At 45.9% G+C, this 19,313-nt stretch overlaps 1 long non-coding RNA gene across 1 annotated transcript in view; it reads left to right on the forward strand.

Moving 5' to 3' along the window:
• Positions 1-12,121, forward strand: part of LOC144142090 (uncharacterized) — a 28,366-nt gene extending 16,245 nt beyond the window's left edge. The window contains exon 3 of the long non-coding RNA XR_013316824.1: positions 11,865-12,121. This is a non-coding gene — a long non-coding RNA (uncharacterized LOC144142090). The remainder of the gene's footprint in view (positions 1-11,864) is intronic.
• Positions 12,122-19,313: the final 7,192 nt, after the last annotated feature.

Raw genomic sequence — 19,313 nt, forward strand, 5'->3', positions numbered from 1 at the left:
CGCGCAGTGCCGCCCACCGGCGGAGTGAGAAGGCGCTGGGATGCACACCCGCAGATGTTGAGAGAGAGTGTTCGCTCTCACCCGGGCACGCGCCGGCGCCAGTGCGTCTGCCGCTGCTATGACGGAACACAATTCACTTTATTTTATACCAATCCAATCCAAATCCAACCCAATCCAATGCCCCTCGCGAGATAGTGTTCGCCATCAGAGAGGAGTGGGGTGAGCGGAGGAGAGTGCGGACGCCAATGACGACGACGGACGCACGCAGGAAGGACAGGGCCACCGACAAGAGATGCTCTCAGCGTCGCATCTAAAATGGCGCTACAGCGGCTTGGAAGAATCAGCATTGACACTCTTATTGCCCTGGTAACAGATGTTTCTGCACAAAAGGCTGCAAAAAGGTTCACCACTGCGATCTTCCTGGATATAAAGGCAGCATTTGTCAGTGTAGCAGCCAAGCAATTAGAAGGGAAGGGGCGTTCGTAGGACTGCGAGGCCATATGCAAGCCTGGCAAACCAAAGACGACAAGACACGGCATGCCACCAAGCAAGGGGTCCCACAAGGTGGTGTGGTGAGCCCGAAAGTTTTCGCTATCTGCCTCATCCACAACCCAAAAGTATTTCCTCGGGTAGCTCACATCTCGCTGTATGGTGGCGACGTCTACATCTGTGCTTCGGCCAGAAAACGCAGAGGCAGACGAGCAAAAGTGCAGCAAGCTCTGTTTGCCATAGGAAAAGATCCCTGCAGCTGCGGGATGCTGCTCTGTCACGAGCAGAGCGCTCCCATGGCATTCGCTAAATGCAATGTATGTGGATAGCCATTGGGGATAAATGGCGTGCAGATACACTACGTTTGCAGTCCTAAATTTCTACGCATTACAAGTGACCGTGCGTAGTCCTGGGCTACCCATATTAGGCGGCGAAAGGAGGTACTCCTTTTGTGCCTTCACGTTTTGCCCATGATGACAGGAAGCACCTGGGGATGCTCAGTTTAAGCACTATTGAGGCTCTACAAAACGCTGTTTGTAAGCGTCTTGCCATATAGCCTTCAGGCTTGACATGATGGGTCCAGAAAAAACCTGAACGTATGGGAAAGCTTGCCAGCTCGAGCACTGCGAATATGCCTGGGCCTTCCAAAATGCCCCTCGAGGATAGGAACCTTATGTGCGGCCATGTGCTTTTCTGCGATCACTCTCGGGTCACAAAAATTTCTCCGTACTGGCCTTCGACTTGCTCTTCGATGCTTTGCTCATCCACTGGCTGCCGCCTCTGCATCTCGCGTAGGTCTCGTCCTGCCGTACAATCTCCTGTGACCCAAGCTCCCTGCTACTCCACGGTTCTTGTACGCGGTATGAGTTGTTTCCACCACTGTTACTAGAATAGGCAAAAAGTCGTCTATGCCCACATCGGCCTTGGCATATTTTGTGCTGGAGCATATGCACAAACGCTATCCAGACCCCTTTCAAATGTGCATGAACGTATCTATGACTTCGGCCTCTTCGGCAATCGGGCGCATGGATTCCGTAAGCTCAGCCACAAAACATTTTCCACCGCCCCTGAGCTACCAGCTGTCACAGCAGCGCTCCTTTACACGGGCGAAGTCCTACTCACCGGTGGGTATTTCTTTCCGATTCCGGCCAGCCCTGAGACTACCAAATCAGCCACCTCGGAACCCACTTGTTGGTGAATAAGTAAAATATACACAAGTGCGGTGCGCGAAGGACCTGAAATTTGCCTTCAGCGGCTACCCCGTCATTCTGGTGTAACGGACAACAAGGTCACTATAGAGGCCGACAAAGGAGCCCGCAACGTCAACTTCATAGTCTGAACCCCGTTCTCGAACGACGATATCAACGCAGCTGCATTTAACCTAGGATGGCAGCTCCAGCTACCAGCTTTGCAGAATCCTCTGAGTAGGTATGCACCTCTCCACGTGATAGACAAGTGCGATTTCAGGCATTCGCGGGGTCTGTCCAAGAGCACTGAAGCCGTGCTTAACCTGCTGTGACTTTACGTTGCATACACCCTAAGCTTCCTGTTTAAGATAGGCTGGGTACAGTCGTCATTGTGTACTGTATGCTGTACTACCGACTCCATTATGCACATTTACACCCAGTGCCCGCGATATGCTGGTCATCAGACAACAGGATATAAGGCCTTTGTGCAACTCCGACGTGGAGATCCTCTTGAACCCTCGAACGTTTTGTATCCTGGCCTAATTAGAATGAGGCAGTGCTGCGAACAAAAACGCTGGTTACGTTTCTTGCGGAAACAGGGCTCTAACAGGTCCTTTGAACCCTCTGCACATGGTGAAAAAGAAGCGCAAAGAAACAACAATAAGCACAAGGAACGATTACAACCTGACGGAGCGCTAATATCAACTAAACGTTTATTGAAAAAACATGAACGAATATACATGAAGAAAAGACGAAAAATATGATGCTGCTTCACTTGCTCAAGACACAAGCGAACCTTTTGTTAGGAAACGTCCAGATAGTCTACTTCAACAATATACAGAGATATGGTGGGGGAACCTACACACTTATCACCCATTTTCGCAATGCGAGCCGCCTCCACAGTTTCGCGCGTCTTTTGGTCACGGTGACGGTATAAGATAGTAGTTTCAGTGAAGAAGGGATGGCGTCCACACGACGAGCAATGCGCGGACAGGTTTGAGAACTTGTTGATTTTTAGAACGCTTTCATGTTCATGCAGCGGGAAGTTCAAACAGCATCCGGTTTGCCCGATATAGGCCCGTTTGCACTTCAGTGGTATCTTATAAACAACCGCCAAGCGCCAGGCCACATACGAATGAATGTGCTTAACAGAACAAAAGCCCGACCCTGAGCACGACATGACCTTTTTTTCAACAACCGCGCACACACGAGAAACCTTACCAGAGGCACTCAACAAAACATATACATCAAAATGTTTGGCCAATTTTTTCAAACAATGTGAAATCACACGCATGTAGGGCACCACCGCAGTCTTTCTTTCTCTAATTTCAGCCCCGTCTCGGTTGGTCACGGAAGAACACCTAGACTTTACCCGCAAGCTGTTCACATACATTCGACAAGAGATTATCGGGGAGCCCCGCAACTTTCAACCTAGCCACTTGTTGACCGAAGCTAGTGCTCACAGAACTGGGACAGGATTTCGAGAGGGCAAATTTGATGCACGAGAACGCGATGCCATTCTTTTACATTTTTTTCTGGGCCGATCAGGACTTCAGAGCGGTTTGGTGATTTAAGGCGAAAACAACAACAAACGTAGTTTTAAAAAACGCAACCGTGGGTCAAGTAACTGAGGAACATCGTCTTTAGTCAACCTAAAGCAGAAAATCAATCCAAACCTTCCAATTCACCAAACCTTTAGAGCGGTTTGGTGATCTAAGGCCAGAACCACCAACAAACGTGGTGATCAAAAAACACAACCGTAGGTGAAGTAACTGAAGAACATTGTCCTTAGGCAACTTAAACAAGAAAATCAATCCAATCCAAATCCAAATCAAACCTTAAACACTTTCAAGATGTCAACGCAAGCTCTGTGGTGTTCGTGCCTATCTGAGAATTAAAATGCCGGCCCACTCAACAATTGATAATTTATTTATTTATTCAAGGAATCGTACAGGCCCAGCAGGGCATTGAGTAAGAGGGCTTGTGGAGGAAATCACACAAAAATAACGAACAAGAGTTATACAATAATTAGTCATGTCATTTGCAGATATCAATAAGTCAAGTAAGCTGTCAAATAAAAAAGAACTTCATCACATCATCGTACCAACGGCAAAAGAATTATACAAAAAATAAGAACATCAACAAGTAAAACGCAATGCGAAACTAAGAAAAAACCGATGCGAACGTAATCATTCCTGTTCAATCTGAAAAATGGATCTGCAAGTGATGACGGAATGTTTCCAGGTTAGTCAGCGACGCGATGGTATCAGGAAGATCATTCCACAAGCGGATAGCTCGTGGAAGAGCGGATGAATTAAATGCGTTGGTGGTGCCGTACATGCGTGCGAAGCTACGTTGGTTAAATAATCTGTGTGATGTGGAAACAGGGGTTATAATGCGCAAAGGGGAATAGCTGGTGCTATGAATGTATTTGTGAAAAATGCACAGGAGAGCGATTTGCCGGCGCAGATGCAGTGTTTCTAGTGAAAGATCGTGTTTTATTTTTGTTATACTAGAGCCGAAGTTATATGACTTGGTTATAAACCGTGCAGCCCGATTCTGCACTGCTTCTTTTTTGTCAATTAAGTAATTTTGGTAGGGTGACCAAACGGAAGAAGTGAACTCTAACTGTGGTAGTACATAAGTTTTATAGGCTAGTTGACGAATATTAGAGGGCGCAGCATGCAGATTTCGACGTAAGTATCCCAGTGATCGCGAAGCTTTAGCGCATATGGCGTTAATGTGGGTGGACCACGAAAGGTTGGCCGTTAAGAGCACGCCTACGTATTTATTATTTAAAGCATCAGTAATTAAATGGTTGTGTGGAAGTACAAAAAATTAGAGTTACGCGTTTTCGGCTGAAAGAAATTTTTCGGCATTTGGTTAAGTTCAGAGACATTTGCTACGTATTGCACGTGTCGCAGATAGCCTTTAAGTCATTTTGAAGCGTTACATGGTCACTAGGGTTATTTATTTTCCGGTAAATTATGCAATCGTCAGCAAAAAGTCGCATGCAAGATGTTACGCGAGAAGGTAGGTCATTAATAAATGTTAAAAAAAGTAAGGGGCCAAGAACGCTGCCTTGAGGCACACCAGAGGTGACAGGGGAAAGCGGCGAAGTAGAACCATTAATAACCGTGAACTGTTCACGCATGAAAAGGAAGTTACGAAGCCAAGATAAAGTTAAAGAATCTAATCGGAGCGCGGATAATTTACAGATTAAACGGCAGTGGGCTACACGATCAAACGCTTTGGAAAAATTCAGGAAGATACAATCAGTTTGCGAGTTACTGTTCATGTTATTGTGTAAGTCCGTGGTGAATTCAAAAAGCTGCGCATCACAAGAAAAGCCTTTCCTAAAACCGTGCTGGTTAGCAAAAAAGAATTTATTGGTCTCAAGATGACAGTAAATGTTAGAAGCGATAATGTGCTCCAGCATCTTACAGCAGATACACGTTAGCGAAATTGGGCGGTAGTTGTCCGGTGAGTTTTTATTACCCGATTTATGTATCGGCACGATTTTAGCTATTTTCCAGTCCCTAGAAAAATGGCCAGAGGATAATGACTGCGTGAATATGTGATATAAGATCACACTTGAAATTGATTTCGTGTTTTTTTAAAAGTTTTGAGTTTATGTTATCTACTCCTGCGGACGTGGACAGTTTTTGGTTGCTTATTAAAGCTTCAATACCTTCGACAGTAAGGGAAATTGGTTGCATATATGGGCAATCAAGGTCATCGAAAAGGGGAACGTTGGAATAGTTTTCCTGGGTAAAAACTGACAAAAAAAACGTGTTGAAGACACTAGCACAATTAACGTCGGAAATGGGAATGTGGTCCTCACCGTGCAGCAAAAATTTATGGCCATTGTTTCGGGGGGATATTTCTTGCCAAAACTTCCTTGGATTGGTTTTAAGGATTCCAGGCAGGTCGCATAAAAAATATTTATTTTTCGCAGCCGTTAAAGCGGACACGTATTTTTGTAAACATTCTTTATACTTCTGCCATGCCTGAGGAGTACCTACACGCCTGGCGTTTTTGTACAATCGCTTCTTTTTGTTTCTTTGTTTTTGGAGACCCCTATTAAACCATGGATTTGTTCTATCGTTTGAGATAGAAATGAGCGGTACGTATTTTGTAACCGAAGCAGCCATTTTATTCCTGAAAAGCGACTAGTTTTCATCAATTGAACGACTCTCAAACGAAAGCATTAGTATTGTATTATGAAATATTTCTAGTTCTTTGTTCACTTCATCGTAGTTAGCTCTATTGTAGTCGTAAATTTTTTTGACATTGAAACCAGTGGATGTTAAGGGTACGTTTAGGTTAACTAGGAGCATGTTATGATAACTAAATCCATCGAAATTTGATACAGACAGAATGGTTTCCGGTTCAGATGTAAATACTAAATTCAATATGTTAGTGCCTCCTGTTGGCTCATTAAGAATGGCATCTCGCGCTTGTACATCAAGTGTGCCCTCTCTAAATTCTTTCCCTATTCTGTGAGCACTAGCTTCGGTTAACAGGTGGCTTGGTTGAAAGGGTAATGACGTTGCCTTGTAAATTAACTCGGGGGAGGAACTGCAAAGCATGCTTGCCGCACCGGGCAAACAGAGTATAACCTCGGCCCGGAAACGAAATATGCAAAAACTAAAGTATAGATATATAACCTCTTGACAGCACAGTGGTTTGAGATAGGTGGCGAGGCGTGGAAGTGGTAAGCGAATATATCTAGTTAGGCCAAGTTGTGACCCCGGATCCCAACCATGAGGCATAGATAATTCGAAGGATAAGAATGTGTGGAGTGCATTCGGCAGACGTTCTCAGATAATAAAGAGCAGCCTACCATTGTCCCCAAGCAAGAAAATGTATTACAGCTGCATCTTACCGGTAGTGACCTACGATTCAGAAACTTGGAGGCTCGCTAAGACAGTTCACCTTAAATTGAGGACGTCTGAGCGCGCAATTCAAAAGAAGACGATAGGTGTAACATTAGGACACAAGAAGACAGCGGAGTGGGTCAGGGAACAAACGCGTGTTAAGGACATATTGGTAGAAATGAGGAAGAAGAAATCGACGTGGGAAGGGCATTTATTGCGGTGGGAAGAAAACCGTTTGTGATTAAGGGTATCACAACGGATGCCTAGAGAAGGCAAGCGTGGCAGGGGGCGGCCGAAAGTTAGATGGGCAGATCAGATCAAAAACTTTGGGGGGATAAGTTTGTCGGCGTTTGCGCAAGGGCCGGGGTAATTGGAGATTAATGGGAGAGGCCTTTGCCCGGCAGTGGGCGGAGATAGGTTGTTGTTGTTGTTGATGATGATGATGATGCTGCTGCTGCTGATGATGATGATGACGATGACGATGACGACGACGACGACGACGACGACGATGATGATGATGATGATGATGATGATGATGATGATGATGATGATGATGATGATGAAAGCTGCTGGGTTCCCCGATAGCCTGTGGTCGAGTGTACGTGAGAAGCTTGGGAAATGGGTAAAATCTCGGTGTTATTCTGAGGCCAACCGATACAGGGCTGAAATTAAAAAAAGAAAGATCATGGCGTTGCCCTACATGCATATGATTTTACACTGTATCAAAAAGTGTCGCGAAGCATTTTGATATTGATGTTTTGTTTATTGCCCCTGGTAAGATTTCTCGTGTTTGCGCGGAGTTTAAAAGAAAGGCCTTGTCATTCTGAGAATTGGGCCTTTGTTACATCAAACCCACACAATGGTATATGGCCTGCCGCGTGGTGGTGGTCTTTGAGATACCGCTGAAGGGCACACGTCCATGTATCGGCCTTACCGGACGCTGTTTGAAAATCCTGCTGAGCGAACATAAAAGGGCCCTAATAGATAAGCTTTCAAATCTTGTGGCGCGTTGTCCGTCGTGCGGACGCCATTTCTTATTCAATGAAAAAATTCCCTCGCACTTCCCTGAGGGGGAGAGTGTGTAAGTGCGAATGCACGGTTGTTGATTGCCCGATTACGGTGGATATCGTGATCTTAATGAGTAGTCGAGAGATTACACACACGCACAAACTGTAATGTTCGCGAAAGAGAGATCACACACACACACACACAACTACAAAGAAAGAAAGATGCATTTATTCACAGACACCTATTTGTGTTGTCATTGTACTTGATTGCTAGAGCGGATCTCAGCTTTGAAATTTCGTGTCGGTACTTCGTTAAGCGGGTGCATTAGCCCTTTCTCACGCCCGATTCCTGGCCAATCCCCCACGTGGGTATGTGCCATGCACAGACACGTATTTGTGTTGTCGTTGTACTTGATTGCTAGAGCGGATCTCAGCTTTGAAATTTCGTGTCAGCACTCCTTTAGGCGGGTGCATTAGCCCTTCTCACGCCCGATTCCTGGCCAATCCCCCACGTGGGTATGTGCCATGTCAGCGGCCAGTAAGCGCGCGCCCATCTCCCCCCGTTGCCAAGGAAGACGAGGAGCGCGCGCACCCGCAGCTGTTGCTATGCGGACGGCGGCGGAATGCGGACGGCGGCGGACGCTTCAGGCTCGCTTAATAAGATCATTCGCACTTAAAACGACTGTCTTATATCCAAAAGACATGCCGAATCGTGACCAAAAGACATGCGAAATCGTGGAGGCAGCTCACATTGCGAAAATGGTGATAAGTGTGGAAGTTCCCCCTCCGTAACTCTGTCTAATCTTGAAATATTCTCTGGATGTTATCTAACAAAAGGTTCCCTTGTGTCTTGGCCAAGTGATGTAGCATGATATTTTGTGTCTTTCGTTTATGTATATACGTTCGTGTTTTTTCAATAAAAGTAATTGATAGTAGTGCTCCATCCCGTTTTAATCGTTCTTTCTGGTTGTTGTTGTTTCTTATCGTTTTCGTTTCACTATGAACCCTTGCCAACCCGTCAAGCTTTCTTTGTTACCTCTCAACATGCACATTTTATATTTGTGTATCGCCCCTTCCCGCCCCCAGCTTTTTTTTTCTCTCTCTGTATTTTCACTGTCACCTCACTGCATTAACCCCCATCTGAAGTAGCAAGCCCTACCGTTATTGGGGCTGACCTCTTCATCTTTCATAAAGGCTGTCTCTCTCTCTTTATTACATTGTTGAAAAAGAAATGTGTAAGCTACACTTGAATCCGAAAATATCATTTCCAGTATTTACACTGCGAGTTTGTCAATAAATGGTACGAAATATATACTCCAAGATTATTACAGGTTTTGTGTATGTTGCGGAGCTTTATTGAAAGGGTCAACGTTTTGTAACATTCTAGAACACCCCTTGCAGGTGTTGGTATATATATCGTCGTCTATTATATCCTAATTATATGCGAAGTTCTGGCCGAACAAAAAAAGAAGACTGTCAGTGGTTCTCTGATTGCCTTTGAAAACTAGTCTGAGTGGTCATTCCGCACAACAATTTATAATCAGAAGCAGGAAAAAAGTTTATTTCTATATTAGTTCTGGAGTAATAGCAATAGGGGCTCTTCTCAGTCCAAGAGTCCCTAGCCGTCGCTGCAAGTCGGGCCTTTTCAACCAGCTGAAGGGATCGCCGTTGTCTCGGCTGACAAGCATGCCTTCCGACAGCTCATGGGGGTATCGGAGTGAGGTATAGTGTGTGAAAGCATGCGCAGATCATATGGTGGAGAGGGCAGGGTTGGTGCCAACACTTTCAGGTGGCCGAGTAGGAGGTGGGATGGCTGGCACGGACGAGGGTGCCGTGTGGGTTGGTTTGAAGGTGGCGGTGGGTGGTGGCTTCTAAGTCAACTTCTCATGGGGTGGATGTAAGATGCGGCGTTCGAGGGAGTAGTGTTCGAGAATATCTTTGGATTTTTGAAGTACGGAATGATACGCTTCCGACGGGGACGCTGGAGTGTTAAAGGGCAATGCCCGGTAGATAAGCGCGCTGGCTCCAGCACGAGCCGCCTCATTCTCCGCGAGACGCTCATGCCCAAGGGTCCAGATAATGTAGAGGTAAGGGGCGTTAGGGATGAACAGCACGATGCGGACGTTTAATGGCGCAATGTAACCGGTGCCGTAATGGTGACAGGTAAACTTTTTTGAGGAATGTTTACAGAAAGTTGTTGTTTTGTCAGCGTTTACGTGTTCGGCAATCACGCTTGCACAAAGTGAAAACATTAGCGCATTTAAATTTTCACATGATAAGAATAAAATTTGGCTGATATCTTAAAAATTGTGCGGCAATTTGGAGGGAGGAATGATTGCTTCAAAATGAATATTGAGGAAAATCGGCAGCTACGTGTTTTATATTTCGATCGTTCGACATCGATTTGGGGTTAGCTTTAAAATATCTTGGACACGCTGTTCATCCACACAAACTTTAGGGCGCATAGCGACTTGCATTTTGTGTCGCGTTGTGTCGTAGTTGCGAAAAAGGTAGTGATCTAGAAGACTCATGGTCCCTACCTATACTAAACATCAACAACGCCATGCTCAAAAGGCAGCCATTGTGTTAATATGGCGGCTACATCTGTGGTATTTCGATCACTATAGCGCGGAATTGAGACTGCTGCACAGCGCATTTACGAAAATATTCCCACATTTATTCAGGAAGAAAAATTTGAAAACGAGCTCAGACCTTACGCAAATTTCAGCAGCCTTTTGAAACAGAACTTCCAGGACAGTCTTCTTGGGTTTCTGCTTTAAGGAAACAAATAAATCTACTGTGCGCAAGCCGTCGGCAACAAACGTCTCTCATATATTTAGAAAAAAAATTGTTGAACGCAAAACGGCGCTGCCTTTGTGAATTGCTGCGTGATAAAGAATTTCAATACTTCAGTACCTTTAGTTTACTTATCTTACGAACTGCTGGCCGAATGCCCAGGCTGTGTTTGCTGACTTCACCAACATGCATCAATAGTGTCGGCGTTAAAAGGGACTTTCTGGCTTCATTGAGAAAATTTTGAAGCTGGTTATTTTTGTATTAAAGGCACGTCGTATTGCTTCCTCTTGCTGCACTACAATTTTTAGTCCGCTTACGATAAGCATATTTGCAAAACATGCATAACATAAACAAGCTCCCACTGAAGTTTTTTCATTACAATCAACGTGAACACCTTGAAAAAGAGTGTGTTCCGGGGAACCCATTTATAATCAATGAGGGCTCTACATGTGGCCCAATTTAAGGGCTAACCAAAGGGGGGCACTCCTTTTGCTCTTTGCATTAATATGATATTATACAAACTGCGAAACTGTTTCACAATTGGAACACCAACCGTCGGTCGATAATTTGTTTCGGAATGTTACAATGCAAGACACAAACATTTGGAGATTTCGAATAAACCCAGACGTGTAAGTAAAATAGTTCCGTGGAAACGTTGGCGCTACTTCCACTTGGGGTGCGTTTTAAGTAGTGTTATGTAAACGTTTTATTCTTCTGATAACCTAAAAACAAAGATGGTTCTGAAGCTGTGCCACGCAACAAATAGAGAGGATGAAGTGCATCATCCAACATTTCATGCAATGGTCGCGTTGATTACTGTGCAATTATCCCTAATATCACTAAGAACATATTCGTAAGAACTATACTTTTTCGCGTAGCTATGTCAAACTAATTGTTCTTCACACTAACGTTACCTTCAAATCGGGAGAGGAGCATGTATACTGTATTCTGCCACTGGATTGTTCGCCACTAAAAAAGACGCCGTTTCGAATTCAACATGCCGCTTTGTATCTTTCATCCATACCAGTTCCAGCAACCATCAAGAGTCAGCAGAATAGCTGGAACTTTATCACTGACACTACGCCAAGATCACAGAAAAAAAACAATGTTTACGCTTACTTCGCAAAGGTGCAAAATTTTTTTTCTGAAGAATAGGGTAATAAGCAATTGACCTCACTTGTCAGAACGCATTTGTCACCGGTGCAAAATGGGAGCTCCAGCTTCTCCTACCTAGTTTTGTCCCAATTATTGTATGCAAACGACCTGAAATAATGGAACACTATCGTGTAGGCTTGTGGAAATGTTGGGCGTTTGTTCTTTCTGGTGTGGAATGCTGTCATTCTGAATAAACAACGGTTGAGTACTGCACAATTTCTTGCTCTAACTTCACTATTGTGTTCTAACTTTCCTCCTATCACTGTAATGCCCTTTGTCACTGACTGCCTGCAAATAAACAAAATAAAATGTCACAGTAAAATTGCTTATCCAAAATATTCTTTTTTTAGGTTGCGAACTGTGGATAAAAACATCGCAGCTTTCAGCGATCCCAACGTGCTGTTTATTCATGTTCGACCTGATGTGTTCGTCGGCTGGAAATCACACCATCTACAACGCGGATCAATGTTCAAATGTTACTGTAGATATTGAGTGTTGAGTCGTCTTCTTCTTGAACCAGACTGATGTAGTTTTTACACGCAAAGCTGAGGAGTTTGCGTCTGTTTATTGACAAGATATGTTCGAATAAAATTGCTTTTCTTGGTGATTGTGCCCAACAAAAAATTAAAAACTTCAGCCACCTTGTAATTTTAGAAGGGGAGACTCAGAAATCTATGGAGCTGGTGGACACGACAAGCTTTAATTCTGATTTTCTGAAGTCGTCTCCTTTCTAAGAGATAGGTGGTTAAATATCGGAACTTTCGCTATAAAACTTTGTTAAATTAGAGTCTTCAATCCACCCACCTCAGTTCCAAAATCCAAACCGTCAAAGCCAAAGCCGAAGTTCAGTTTACCAAAGCCGACGTTTAAACCTAACGCCCGCGCTACGAATCAAGGGAAAACGCTGTGCACTTCGACTTCCGCGATAGCGATGCTAGATAGACGCCGACTTCATAACTGCGTGCGAGGCCAAACCCAACACGCACCCTGCGAAAACAAAGAAAATGATATACCTCACCAAAGTGATGATAGCGTAATCCGATAAACCCTGTTTAATAACTGAAGGGGTCCAGGTTCAATTCTGCCCACTTGATGCGATCGTTTTTCTTGAGACGTGCACTCCAAACAGGTATTACTAGGCTCCCTTACTTCTCACCACATCATCGCGACAATATATGTTTGAATAAAATTGCTGTTCTTGCTGAGCGTGCTAATCAAAAATAAAAACATCGGCTGCCTTCTCAATCCAGATGTCTTCCCCTTTCTAATAGAAAAGTAGTAAATATCGAAAATTGCTCTATGCAGAATTAGTTAAATTACAGCACACAATCTATCATACTAAAGTCAAAAATCCAAATTCTCACATCCCAAAGCCACAGTCCATTTCACCTAAACTGAACTCTAAATTCAAAGGACGACCTACAAATCCAGTGAAAACGCTGTGCGCTCCGAATTCCATTATAGTGGTGTGGAAATTCGCCGATTTCATAACTGCGAGCCAGGCCAAAGCAAACACGGGCCCTGCGAACGCAAAAAGAATGGTGTGTACCACGAATATAAAAATAGCGGAATCAGATGAACCTTGATTCATAACTAGATGGGACCAGGTTTGATTCCGAGTGCTGGATGCGAGCTTTATTTCTTGTCGCGCACACTCCAAGCAGCTGTTTATGGGCTCGCGGTCTTCTCGACAATTTTTCTCTCAATTCTTGGCCTAGCAATTTCCCCCTTTCTAATACGTAGCCCCTTAAAATTGTCTGTTAATGATCCGTACGAACAAGGACGAGCCTTAAAATCTGTCGCAAAAATTTAGCCTTCTATCTACAATACCTGACGCAAAAGAGTGTCCTTCGCCAACCCTAATGCCTAAAACCAAAGCAATGTTGCGATAAAGAGTGAATACGTTATGAAAACAATATACGTTATGAAAACAACGCACTGATTGGCAGGTACGGCTTCACGTCGCACTAATTTCAAGTGGAGTTGCGCAACGTTTCAAGAGTGTAGTTGTTGGACACTGCAAGCCAGCATTGAACCATATGGCGTTTGTTGTCTCGTCGGTTACATTAAGGTGACCCTGTCTATCGTGATATTAGTACCACAAAACTAATTTACAGGCCATCTGCGTGTTACGTCCGAAACTGGCGCAGATATTCGACTGGCTATCAGACAACCCCAACAATAGCTTTATGCTTGCACTTACGCAGGGAGCGCTACAAAATATTGAAAAATTCCCGATTCATTTTAGGAAGCTCGACTTTTTTTCAGCACGAGCCCTGGTAATGTTTTTTTGCTAAACAATTTAAGATATAAACATTTTTTTACATTCCCTGGGCTCAGCTATCTTTGCTCCATGCGAACTGGTGAATATCTCCACAATATTCACCGCTCAAGAGGTACCCTTTTATGGCCTATGAGGTCCACCGTGCACTGATGATCCGCCACACTCGCAACGGCAACCCCTAAACATGCCGACGATATCTGCAGTGAGAGTGAATACTACAGCCAAGACTTCCCAGGTTATGTAAACAATAGAAATAATTAGTTTTCATTTCCATTTACAAGAGAACCAAAAATATTTTTCACAAGCTATCTGTGGAGAGCCAAATGTCTCCAGAGTCAGCCGTAGTCTATTTCAAGACAGATCCTACAGAATGAACACAGAATGTAGTAATCTGCTTTCGTATTGTGTTTTGTAGGTTTAAGGAAGCACAGAAACGGATTAATTTTTGCTGCGCATGGTGATGAAACAACTTTGCACCTAAGAGTTCTAAAAATTGTTCCGACTTTCCGGCTGCCAAAGATATTTAGGCGTAAAAGTGCAGGAAAGGGTTATTGTTAAATACACTTTGTGATGTAAGAATTTTTGCTACTAAGCACGCAAGCGTTATGGGCAATTGTTCTGAAGTCTCAGGTTACCACTAATAATGATAGCATAGAAACAGCAGCACACCTTCTGAGTTTTTCCAGCTTTCTGCTCCTGAACAAAAGAAACATTTTGTAACTATGCTACTGGTAAGACAACCAGTGCCCCTTCTATTTCTCTATACGTCAGGTTGCGAACGTAAGACTAGTGTAAGTAGAATATTTTAATTGATCAAAGACGTTTGAAGAAACTTGGGTCACCTACCTCACACAGCACAGGTAAACGTAAGCAGTGTGGCAGCTAATGCCTTGAACGCACATCACGAGTATTGCACTGCCTAAAGTATGCAGTCAGAAATGTCAAGCCGACTTCGACCCAGGAACATGCAAGCTTAAGGTAATTACGGCAGCAAGCGTTTCTGCACACAAACAGCGGGCAGCGGAGTGGTATGTCTCTCGGACGCAATGAGGAATGATGCCACGGATGAACAATCGTTACGATACTATATATAAGCAGTATTCACCTTTTACGCGCACACTGGCCAAACTAGATTTCGTCGAACCATAAATACAGCCAGAGGATACAAAGGAACCCACAGTTTCACGCCAAAACCAAACTGGTAACGGTTACCGCGAGTCTGGTCGGCAATGTCTTAAGCACACATCAGGCACAACACGCGGGCAATCGAGAACACTAGGCTGCCTCGTTGTGCGTCCGCTCTGCTGAGGGTGGCGCCACACTTGGAAGGGGTCGCCACCACCAAGACCGGTTCTCGCGAGGCGCCACCGCCATTTTTTTGCATTCGGCCTCCAATGGGCGCTCGGAAAGCGGTGCTCTTCACAAAGTCTTTTCGCAGAATTGCTGGGTGCTGCATTCCCCAGTGCTCTAACAGCGCTAAAAATGGCTGGAGGATGTTTTCGTTCCCTAGGGACACAAAAGGGCGGCATCGGTGGACGGTGAATATCAAGCGGGAGAAGTGGCAGCCGACAAACTACTCCTGCATATGCAGTGTAAGCACCCAGCTTCTCAGCAGGGCAAAATACATTTGGGGCTATTGTCAGCTTGTATGTGTGGCTTTGTCTAGATACCAGATGTACGGTTTTATGTGTTTATGTGGGAGGTTTTCTCGTGGTTTGGCGGCCTTTCGATATTTCATTGATGCAAACGTACTTGGCTTCTTATAGCGAGGGACCGATATGAAACAGGTGGTGCTTTGCAGCTTCAGTCATTTCACTTTTACCACGAAATAAGGCCCTCGTTGTAAGAATGTGTGCAATGTTTTTTAGTACCGAAGCTTCATCCCAGCCCATCAAGCTAATATTACCAAAAGCCAATTTTTGACTATGACTTACATATCCCGAAGGTTAAAAAACTGCATGAGACGCGTTATGCTCGTCTTTCTCCGCGTTGTGTCAAATTAAGGTGTGCTATAAATATTGTTGTGCACGAAATTGAGTATGATATTTAGGATATTTATTCTCGCATATCATGTCATAAAAGTAGCACTACGAGCTGAAGAGGAATTTGTGAAAACACCTTGGTTCTATGAATCTTTGCGCATGCCATCCGAAACGCGTGTGGATGCCAGTTCAATTGGCTTGATTTCTCGTCATTTGTTCTAAGTTCTCAAGAGAATAAGGAAATATTATTGACAATTTTTTGTGCAGGCTCACTTTGAAGAATCCTGTCTTGTACAAAACCGGGCAGATAGTTGGAAGAAGTTCAAGCTAAATTCTGTGGCAACGCGTTTTCTATACAGAGGTAGGCATTTACTATGTGATTCACTGCGGGCGTTACGGGCGTTACAAGCTACTGAATGCAGCTGTCACTGCAGGGTATATTTGCCATTAAACTTGGTCGTGTGTAAATACTTGTACAACCCACAACAAATCGGTGTTTGTCTTTCTTTATGAATTGGCGGACTGCCAAAAGGCCATGACAATTTCCAATAGCATTCCGATAAGCAGAGCCTTACTATGCGCTTGCGGGCGGCAGATGGTGGTTGCAGACATCCCCACAAGCGACTGGAGAACCTAATGTACTTCAATAAACAATGTCAGCTGATTTCTGACTCCCGTGTACGAGTACCGGATCAAAAAGGGACGTCACGATTGGACTCAGGGATCAGATGAAAGCCTTTGGGAATATGAACGTTCTAAGCAGGACCTGTACGAGCTAACGGAACTGGCACCACCCGTGGCGAAAAAGGTTTTCCGGGTTGTCCGACAGTGCTACTCGATGTTCCAGCCATATTTGCTGCAGCAGCGGTTCTCCGACTTTGGCAACCTCGCCATGGAGGCCACAGCCCTAAAAGCTTCGCTGATGGCCACGTAATCCTACCAACCTCTGTCGCCTAAGTAAGCATGCTTAGAGGCTTCCCGTGCGCGTGTCTCTGAGGCAGGGTAACCTCCACGTGAGACCATTCGTGACCCCGCAAGAAACGAGCAACGCAGCGACTCTGGAAGGCCTCCCTGTTTGTAGGCGTGAGGTCCGACAACCGGCAACCATGAGGGAATTGCCAAAGGAAAAACTCCCAAGCATTTCCCCGAGGGTGAACATGGTTAAGTGCGAATGCACGGGGTGATGCTATGAGGGGGAGTAAAGTTAAAATCCGTTGGAATTCGCCCGTGAGCGCGCGCGAGCCGACCCACGGAGGTCTCGCAGTTTATCGCTGCATATATAGGGGGTACGCCGCGCCGAGCGCGCCGAGCCAGGTGGCTGAGAGAGGAGGCGAGCGCAAGGGGAGAGGGACAGCGGCGCACGGCAGCTGCAGCCGTGCGAGGGGGAGAGGAGAGAGTGTAACGTCACGGTGGAGAGAGAGGCGCGCGGCAGCTGCTGGGGAGAGGAGGCGCGCTGTGACGTCATACCATGACGTCACGGCGCGAGGAGCGGTGCGAGGAGCGGCGCGCACCCGCTCAGCCACGGCGAGGAGGCGGAGCGAGCGCGGTCACGTGTTGAAGTGACGTCACCGCGCCGTTGCTAACGACGCTCCTCTCCGCTCCACGCCGTTGCTAGGGAGAGGAGGACTGCGGACGCCGCCACCGCCGCCGGCGATGGAAGGTTTGGGGTCGCTTATAAAGTGCATTCGCACTTAAAACAGTGAAGACCAGCCAGGGCGGAAGGGTTGCAGCGCTGACTCACCAGCGGTGCGGCGTTGCTGTGGGAAATTGTTGGAGCACTGACTCACCCCAGGGGTGCGCCGCCACCGTGTGAGATAGTTGCAGGGCTGACTTCCCTGTGGTGCATCGCCACGGTGGGGGAAGGTTGCAGCGCTAGCTCACCCTAGTGGTACGAAGCAGCGTAAGTGATAGTTTTCAAGCGCTAACTCACCCCAGCAATGCGTTGTGCCGGAATGACCAGACGCTTGTACCACTGAAAAGAGAGACATTTACTAACGATCGCCAATCCATCCGCGGAGTCATCAGCAAGAACGTCGTGTCCGCATCACCGTGTCTGACCAACAAGAAAAGACGGCCGGCCGCATTCTAATAGGCCGAGTACTTAAGCTATCAGACCGAGTACCTCACCCTGTCGCAGTGAGGCCAACATGCGCAAGCGACAACGCACGGGTATTCTGGTCATCCTTCCGCGCAGGGGCACGCTGGCACAAACACTGGCGCAACCAATTGCGATACGTCCCTCAAAATTGCGGTGAGACTCGCCGCATCGTGGCATGCTGCAGTGCACAAAGCCGCAGACACAGCAGTTCAAAGACCCACTGCAACCAAAGTGGTCAAAACGCCCGCGAAAAACTCTGCAAGTACTCCAGATGCAGGATCAGACCCAACATTCCAGACCAACAGCCTTCGAGCATGCCGCACCCTTCATGGACGACATGGAAGGCGGAAACGTGGTGCGGAAAGCATAGAAAGGGCCTCCAGCGGGGAACGAACCGCACATGGTGAGTTGTTGGCCGTTGGATCTTTCAGAACAGGCTGCAAGGATGGACAATGTACCTTTTATTACGTCAAAGTAGCCCGCTTGATTATCCCGTACCCACAGGACACTGGATGAACGGTTTCTGTGTTGGGAGACCTTGTCAGAGAATGGTAATATCCCAGGAAGATCTAATTCCGGCACGTAAGCACCAGCATCAGAACAACTTCACACCAGGTCGCGGCGATAATATCGTCAGCGATGCTGACAGTAATCGTTGATGGCCGCAGACGCAGGGATCGTTTCTTGTACTTTTCTACCTTCCCTGTCCTGCGTAGCCATCCTGGCCCGCAAGTTTATTGCCAGGGCTGGTCTATTGCTTGGCGTAATAGCCGGAAACTACCACAATGGCCGTGGAACGTCGCTGAACAGCTTTTACAACAAGATCTTAAGAATCACTATCAGGGTTGCTGTCAGCGCCAAACCACTTCCAGAAATGTTAAAATTGGTTTGCAAAAACTCTTGCTTTCGTTCGCAGGTCCAATGGAGGGAAAATCACGGCTCCCAGCAGTATTGACATCTTTCGCAGTGATGTGTGCAAAAGCCACGAGTACAGTAAACAGTTTGGAATACCACATCAAGACAAGAGATGCGCGTTCACTATGGTTCAACCCCAGGCCCTTGAGCGTCCACAAACAACCCCAGCTGAAGAGAGCACTGCAGGAGACGAAAAGTACATGAGCTGTGAGGCCATCAAAAAATTGGCCGCGTATCTGCTCCTTTTGTTGCAAATGTCGTCATAAGACGATAGTCTTTATCGACTTTTGCAAAGTAAATGCCTTCCTTCGCTTTCCCGTTCACCTGTTATGTTGTTCCTCTTGCATCGTCCTCCTCCCAAGGTAAAGACGCCAATGGTTTGCCTGAATCATTTTATGTTTCCCGTGTTCCACTGCTCCAAACCGGGTGTCTCGATGCCAACGCTGTCATGCAGCGAAGACGAGCGTGAATCGAGGCGCCCTGCGTCAACGTTTATAAAACCACGTTTCTGTACTCCACG

Source organism: Haemaphysalis longicornis, unplaced genomic scaffold (assembly GCF_048455015.1).
Source record: "Haemaphysalis longicornis isolate Haplotype H1 unplaced genomic scaffold, Haemaphysalis longicornis Haplotype H1 scaffold_6, whole genome shotgun sequence".
Classification (NCBI taxonomy): domain Eukaryota; kingdom Metazoa; phylum Arthropoda; class Arachnida; order Ixodida; family Ixodidae; genus Haemaphysalis; species Haemaphysalis longicornis.